Source organism: Falco punctatus (assembly GCF_963210335.1).
Source record: "Falco punctatus genome assembly, chromosome: Z".
NCBI lineage: Eukaryota > Metazoa > Chordata > Aves > Falconiformes > Falconidae > Falco > Falco punctatus.
This window is the reverse complement of record NC_137586.1, coordinates 30102068-30108732: the sequence shown is the minus strand read 5'-3', so window position 1 is coordinate 30108732 and position 6665 is coordinate 30102068. Positions and strand designations below refer to the sequence as shown.

The 6665-nt window shown below is 40.5% G+C and overlaps 1 long non-coding RNA gene across 1 annotated transcript; it reads right to left on the bottom strand.

The window, feature by feature from the left end:
• Positions 1-2904: 2904 nt before the first annotated feature.
• Positions 2905-6604, bottom strand: LOC308056536. Its single transcript, XR_013924866.1, has 2 exons — positions 6478-6604; positions 2905-3122 (listed from the first exon to the last, which is right to left on the bottom strand). It is a non-coding gene; the product is annotated as an uncharacterized lncRNA (long non-coding RNA).
• Between the last annotated feature and the right edge of the window lie 61 nt (positions 6605-6665).

Here is a 6665-nt window from a genome sequence, read left to right as displayed (position 1 = left end):
TGCTGGTGTTTTGTTTTGATTTTTTTATACAAGCAACATTAATGAATGACAGAGAATATAGGGAAAGTAAAGCAGAACTGTGGGGATGCTGTAGCAAACTGCGATGATGTAATGTTGCAATATAAGACTCTTGAACAGATCACACCACATTATGAAATACAGCATTTCCTAATTTGTAGTTAAAGAGGCTATATTAATCCTGTTGAAAAATTATGTGTTGTTTTGCATCCCATAGACTCAAAAAGCACAATAGGAAAGACGCGCAGTATCATGTTAAGGAGCTATATATTTTCATGCTTTGTTGGATCAATGGCCATTTAGAAGGTTCATCTTCAAGAAATTACAGCAGTAAAAAATGCTTTTAACAGGTTGTTTTTCAACAATTGCATATGGTTATTTTCTTTTACTTTTACCTGAGAGAGATGCATTTAAAATCTTATAAGCAGTCATATGTACATAGTGATTCACAGTAAACTGCATTTTAAGTAGTAACGACTTTCATTTTGAATGTCCATCTGTATGAGTTCTCCCATCTGAACTGATTATTAGAAAATTCTGTCCATAGGCATAGTACAGGAATTCAGTGTGGTTACTATTACTACAGTGGCTGCTAAAAGAAGTAGTGATTTACTGCATACTGTGTGCACTAGACCAACAGAAATATTTGTGATAGCATTCTTTCTAATACTTATGACAACTATGACATCCAAAAGCAATCTCGATGCATCTGGACCTAAGTGCAGTGCAACACAACGGAACTGGTGTTAATTTGCTTAGCTAAGTTTCTACAAGTTGTGCTTTTTTCTGAAGGTGCAAGAAAGAAAAAAAGCGAGAGGGGAAAAAATGCATTTAGAGGTTAGAAAACAAGTCTCCAGGCAGTATGCATTTTATTCTTCCTTAAGCCGTGGCATGCATAGTGGGTTTGCACAGCAAGGTTTTGGTAGTAGGAGAGGCTACAGGGGTGGCTTCTGTGAGAAGATGCCAGAAGCTTCTCCCCACTCCAACACAGCCAATGCCAGCCAGCTCCAAGATGGATCCACTGCTGGCCAAGGCCAAGTCTATCATTGGTGGTAATGCCTCTGGGATATCATATGTGAAAAGGAGGTGGGGTGGGGGGTGGGGGAACCTGTGCAAAAAAACTGCAGCAGAAGAGAGGAGTGAGAATATGTGAGAACAACAATTTTGCAGACACCAAGGCCAGTGAAAAAGGAGGGGGAGGGGGTGCTGCAGGCACTGCAGCAGAGATTATTGTTGCAGCCCATGGTGAAAGACCATGGTTAAACAGGCTGTTCCCCTGCAGCCCATGGATGTCCCCAGTGGAGCAGATATTCACCTGCAGCCCACGGAGGACCACACACCAGAGCAGGTGGGTGCCTGGGGGAGGCTGTGCCTGGGGGCAGCCCACGTTGAAGCAGGTTTGCTGGCAGGACTTATGGAACCATAGAGAGAGAAGGCCATGCCTGAAACAGGTTTGCTGTCAGGGCTTGTGACCCTGCAGGGGACAACACTGGAGCAGTTTGTTCCTAAAGGACTGCACCCCATGGAAAGGACCCATGCTGGAGCAGCCCGTGGGAAGGACTCCTGCTGGAGAAGTTCATGGAGAAGTGTTCCCCACGGGAGGGATCTCACACTGGAACAGGGGAAGCATGTGAAGAGGAAGGCGTGGCAGAAACAACATGTGAACTGTCCACAGGCCCCATTCACCTATGCTGCTCAGGCGGAGGAGGCAGAGAAGTTGAGAATTAAGTTAAGCCCAGGAGGAAGGGAGGGGTGGGGGGAAGGTGTTTTTTCTGATTTAAATAGTAATAAACTCAACTAATTTTCCCCAAGTTGAGTCTGTTTTGCCCAGGATGGTAATTGCTGAGTGATCTCCCTGTCCTCATCTCAACCCAAGAGCCTTCCATTATGTTTTCTCTCCCGTCTGGTTGAGGAAGGGTGTGATAGCATGGCTTTGGTGGGCCCCTGGCATTTAGCTGGGGTCAAACCACCACAGCACGTGGTGTACAAGTTTTCACCCTTTAGGTAACATGTATTTACAACTCTGCACTGATCCAAGTTGAGAGCTAAAACCGGGGAAAGATACACTGTAAAGATGCAGCTGAAGAGTCAGCAGAATGGAGAACAGCAGTTCAACAGCTGACTGCAGGCAGAAAAAATAATTTCTTGCTGGAAATACTCGAGAAGCTATCAAATACCTGACATTAACAGTTCAGGTTAAGTTCACCAGGTTTAACCCACACTGATTTCAGTGATACTCAGATTCACATATTTATAGAAGGAAAAGAAACCCATGTGAAGTGAAGAAAACCAAAACCAAAGGACTGGGATGTATAAAAATGTCTTCATGGAAGTGGCTGACCCTCCCTAGGTTGGCCATTTGTCAGGCATGTCATCTTGCAACATTGAACTGGGACTTCAGCCTGATTCTGCTGGGATTTCAGCCTAGTTTACAGGAGACTTTTGATGTCCCTTACCTAACTGTTCAGTCAGTAGTCAGATATCCAGTGGATCATGATTCAAAACTACTGTGAACAAAACATTACTCAATAGTGCTGGAACTTAGATGTTTAATGGCCTCTGAACAACAGCCAGTGTTCACTTTTCACTTCAAATCACTGTCTGTCATTTGGTCTAAAATGAACATTTTGAGTACCCGTGAAGAAATCCCAAGCAGTATTTTGTCTAACACTTCTTCACTAACACTTCTTCAGCTGTGGAAGACAAAGCAGAAACTTGGTTTTGGTTTTACAGGCGATTTTCTATACTGAGGTGCCACAGCTAAGATAACATGATCCTCAAATGCACATTAAACCAGAAACACTCATATAAGCAGTAATAAAAGAGGAAGATACCACAGAATATGAAAAACAGGTTCAGGAAATAGCACAATTCAGGAAACAGCACCAAACTGAACATGGTACTTTATTAAAATAAATCACCACCACCCAAAATCCCAACAGAACAAGTTTTCCTGTCTAATACATGAGATAATTGGTAAGAGCACACTGACAGCAAGAATATGGATCCAGTTCTGTTGGAATTCAGGTAGAACTTCCAAAGAATGTGATGTGAATAGTGCCTTCCCAAGAGCTGTCATGAATGCTGGGCTTGGCCTAGCAAACCTGTAAATCAAAGAGCACTCATAGTCTTTACATGAAAAACAATACAAGAGAAAAAGGCCAGCTTTCACTCACAACATTCAGCTATAACGTTTAATTTCAAAGGATCTCAGAAATTCTCCCAGGAACACTGATGCCAGGACATGCACATTATGAATCTTGTTCTTTGCCATGCTCCATCTGCCCTCAAAATAGTGAGCTGAGAAATAAGAAAATGACTCTGTAGCTGAGTTTTTTGAGCCAACTTTGGAAAAAGAGAAATACAATTCACTTGTCGTGTATGAAACTCTTGGCAGGTATATTTAATTAGAAAAAAAAGAGCAAATGAGCAGTATGCCTGCCCTCTGTGTTTCTGAATAGGTGGCTAAATTACCTTCACTCAGTCATTTCTACCAGGTCTCAACACTTTGGAAAATGATCAAATGCTGAGTCCTCTCTCACACAGTCTAAATAAGAAACTGAAACAACTTAACTGCAAATTAGTTTGTGGCTCTCAATGTAATGAGATACCCCAGAGTAACATACTGTGATCACTACTGAGAATTCATCATTTCTTTACAATTGCATCTCATCACCTTTTTGCACTCAGTTGACTTTTTACAAATGTTGCACCGAATTCTAAGTCACTCAGTTAAAAATCATGATGCAAGAAGCTTGCAGGCAGCTATAGGCAAAGCAAAATAGGGAGCAGACAGTGGGGGCAGTGAAATACCTGTGGCTCTACTGCCTCGCTGGCTCTGGTATAGTCCACAAAATGGAAAGTCACTCATAAAAACATTATGTGCTGTGACGACCCTTACCAACTCTAGCATAGCAGTAGGAGTAACTGGCTTCTCCATTGCTGATCACTCAGAAACAACCAGTTCTAGGCTGTCTTTAGCTCTTAATCTTTGGGGATCCTTTTGGATGGCAAAATTCAGTTATGCTTACACATCAGCTGACGGTAAATTTATTTTGTTTTTTTTTTCATTATGAAAGGGTTGGATATACTTAGCATAAAGTATACCTAGTGTTGCTGACTAACTTAATGACCATCTTTCCTGCAGTGCCTAAAAAGTGTTACAGAGTCGTCTTTGGCAAACTGCAACTGGAGCAGCAGCAACACAAATGGCTTTGGCTTTATCTGTAGGTCAGAGGTCTGCATTGTGATGACAAGAAAGGTTAAAAAATTAAGTTTTCTATTCTGTAGGAAGTGTAGACAGAGATAATGAATTGAAAGGCTTTGCAAGAATGGTGTTCTCTGCAGAGAGGATTACCAGCTGAAAGCTATAGTGAACGATCCATTTACAAGGACAGCAGAACCATCTGCTTCTCCACAAATAAGCTATAAAATAAAGTCTCAGGAAAGGTGCATGTACCTGTCTTCAGAAATTGAGAAAGTACTTGCACTACCATTCACAAAACTAAAATGAAATTTCGCAGTTTAACCTGATTTCTGTGGTAGTTAATTCTCCTGCTGCCTTGGTAGTAGAAACAATCAGGCTGTGGCTGTGGTTACACTCCATTTTTCTTACATCTTTGCACCTTCAGATGTCTTGTTGAAGGAGGCTCACTGAAGTGAGCAGAGCAGTCCTGACCAAGGCAGTAGACAGCACTCCACTATTGCAGTCTCAAATACAACTGCCTTAATACAAAGTCCACATCTATTGTCTCAAAGAGCCAAAATACTTTTTTGGATGTGAAAATGGTCAGATAAACATGCTATTATCAAATGCATGACTAAAACTCAGCTTATTTATTTATGTCATTGGATACTTTACTACAGGCACTACGGGATTCTTCTTTTGGCTAGGACAGATAAGCAGCCATATTGTCACATTTCTATGAATCTTTGTGAGACAAGCCATTTTTAAACTTCCTGTTGTATTTACTACAGCTCTTACTTCTTCAAAGTCTGCTAAGAAATAAAGCTGTCCTTGAGCTGGAAGACAATGCCATAAAAGTGCCTCACAAGGGACTGGCCCTAAGTGCAAGTACGCTAGCACTTCTTCTGGTATTACTACAGCACATTTATTCCACAGACAAATCAGAATGGATGTGGATGCACTGTGTGAAAGAAGAAATGGCTGTAGACACTCCATGATGATCCAGCCTATGACTATTCAGCAAAACATGCTTCATGCTCTTGGAATTCTTACTGCTCGTTTTTGCTGTCCAAAGAGGATGATCCTTCTTTCTGTTTAAAAAACCTCATTTGCAGAATCTCATTTTCAAGGGCATCCAAAAACATGCTTGGGATACCAAGTTAGGAACCTCATGCTGAAGGAGTAATGCAAAATGATGTGAGACGCAATCTCAGAAGCAGCTGAATGTAAAACTGGATCTTGAGATGAGACTTTCACTAGACAGACAGACTGGTAATAGTGAATTTCAACATTACATACCCTGTTCACAAATTACAAATTCACTTTTCTGAATGTTTGTCTTTGGGCTTCTTTAATAATTTTTATCTCCATGGAATCAAAACAGTGTTCAGAAGAGAGATAAAACAGACATAAAAATTAGACATTGAAACATCTGTGCTGATACATGATTCTGAACATGCCGGGAATATCCTGGAGATGTGATTAGGTCAAGAACTATCTTCTACAATTACAGTCTGTTTTAAAGTACCTGAAGATCTTTAAGGAACCCTCATTTTTTTATGAAAGATACATGCTTGAACCTGTAAATTGATTAACTTGAAACCTCTGGGTGACATTCAAAAATTTCATTGGTTTATTCTCTGGGAGATGTTTGTATTATCGCAACCAAGCTGAACATAACAATATATTTTCTAATGTTTTAACTGATCGTGATCTTAATTCTTGAAAAGAAACCACCAAGAAAGTGGAAAATGTAATTAATGTAGAGAACAGACTTATCTCAAGTATCTACCAAGATCATTCCAAACACCAAAGCAAAGCATTTGGGCTGTGGGAGCATGCAAATGTGATATTATGCATCTTGATTTAAGTCAAGCTTCAAAGTACGGTCTTTCCTGTCCATTCCCTTTAAAACACACAGTTTTCACATAATTTTGGCAAACATTATGCTAACATTTCAAGGAGTGGGAAAATTAAACATCATAATCCTGCCTATGCCTGTTTTATTTTGCAAGTCACTGCCAAGTACATTCCTGGAGACAAACAAAAGAAAACCAGTACTACTACTACCAGCTGTGTTGGTAAAAAAGAAAAAAAAAAAAATATTCCACCAAATTTCTCTCTTTAGTCAAATATACCTTGAAATATACCTCTCTTTAGTCAAACATACTACCGGTAGTATTAGAGATGTACTATGTTTTGACTTTCTGTCATAGCTACTGTAATCACACAAGCGTAATGATTACCACGCTTGTGAACAGGGATCTTCTTACATTCGGAGGCGATGACTGTTTCGAACATCCGAGTATAAAAAAACACTTCACACCAACGTTTTACGCCACCGCCGACAGCTGTGTTGTTTTGGAGTAACAGCTCCACCTGGTGTTCTCCAGCATCGTCGCTCCTTAATCTGCGCTGTGCTATGTTACTTTATATTTAAACCAAGATTGTATTTATGCAG